The following is a 1,702-nucleotide window of genomic DNA, read 5'->3' as shown; positions in this document are numbered from 1 at the left end:
ATTGAGCTGGAGCTTCCCAAATCCCCTGGAAATTGTCTGGAAGTGTTGTACACCTTGAATCCAGCAAGTCATGGTGGACACTGCCTGGAAAACTGGGCTAGACTGCCAGCCTGATGGGGCCAAATGTCTGCTCAAAATGCGTATACTGGGATGAAACATCTGGGACTTGACAATATCAGTATATCACCGTGAAAAAAACCTCATACTGGCAAAATTCCCAGCCTGTTCACCAGACCTGCAGATCTTTATCTGCAGTCAGTTTGTGCTTTTAGCTACAGAGGATCTTGTCTGAGCTTGTGGTGTGTTGGCCAAGGCAGTGGCTGTCACATATACTCAGCGCTTCTATACATCACTTGCTGTTAATGCGTAGCACAGAGCTCCCACACCCCACGGGCCTGAGCTGAGCTGAGCTGAGCTGAGCTGGCCGAACAGTCGGCAGTTGGTTTTAACAGGAGACTGTTTACAGCATTGACTCAAGGCTGAATGGGAAATTAGTTCTGTAAACATTATGAGAGCAGAGTGGATATTATTTATTTAGTACAATAATACAACAGCAGTGGGTAAGTCAAACAGTAATTAGCAACAGGTCATGCTGTAATTGGAGAGTCTATTGCAGCTGGCTACCTCCCCCTAAATGCCACCAGTAAGTCATCAAGTATTTTGGGGGTAAAAATGGGATTAGTTTGAGAAGCAAGTGCTTGCAGGCAGGAGTGTTTCAGAAAATGCAAATCTTTTTTCCTCTGCCTGCCTTTATTGGAGCAATTATCATAACATAAGGCTCTGAAGTGGCACTTCCTTCTCAGTTAGTTGCACAAAATCTTGAACAAAAGCTCCAAACAGCTCTCTYGAGTGAATAAATCTCATTTGAAAGAGCTTGAAATCTCATAGGGTACCAAAGGGTAACTCTTTCTCTCCTCTTACAAAATGGCTGAAAAAGAAAATTCTGTTCCTCAAGCACAAATGTATATTTTTACACGTGGCATTTTTCCCCCTTATGCTATTTTAAGAATCATCTTTCACAATGCTTTTATCTGAAAATCAGAAGTTTCTCTCACATAGACAAGCAGGGAGATTTCTGTGCTTCATAAATGAACGTTAAGAAAATATCTCAATCAGTGAAGTGCGTTCATGGGTTTTCACTGAATCTTCCTTCCACTGAATGATTTGCTGTGTTTAAAGAATGAAGGCCTGAAAGGAGTGACTAGAGGCAGCAACCAGCTACTAGATAAATGCCGTATCAGCCTGGATTACTCAGTCTCCACACTCTTGGATGCTCCCAAGATCCGCAGATGCCTTTGCATCATAAATTCATCTTCACAGCCATAGCTTTCCCCTTCGATGTCTTCCCTGTCCCAGGCTGGTTGCTGCTTCTTTTCTCCCTTCATCAGCTCAGTACAGGGATTTTAACTGATAATGTGCAGAGATTTGCTGCCAAATACAAGTTTGTTTGGTCATGCAATGCTGCTTGACTATGACAAGGTACTAATATTTTCCACTGTTGCATCACAGATTTTTAGATGAGATGGAATAATTTCTTCCAACTGTCATTGGAGTTACAGATTAATTCCTGCTTTTTAAAGCAGAGTACTTTAGTTACAAAACAAACAAACCAACAAAAAAAAAGGAAGGAAGGAAGGAAGGAAGGAAGGAAGGAAGGAAGGAAGGAAGGAAGGAAGGAAGGAAGGAAGGAAGGAAGGAAGGA

The sequence above is a fragment of the Nothoprocta perdicaria genome, unplaced genomic scaffold (genome assembly GCF_003342845.1).
Source record: "Nothoprocta perdicaria isolate Ctin4 unplaced genomic scaffold, notPer1 scaffold_5, whole genome shotgun sequence".
NCBI lineage: Eukaryota > Metazoa > Chordata > Aves > Tinamiformes > Tinamidae > Nothoprocta > Nothoprocta perdicaria.
Note: the sequence above shows the minus strand (reverse complement) of the source record.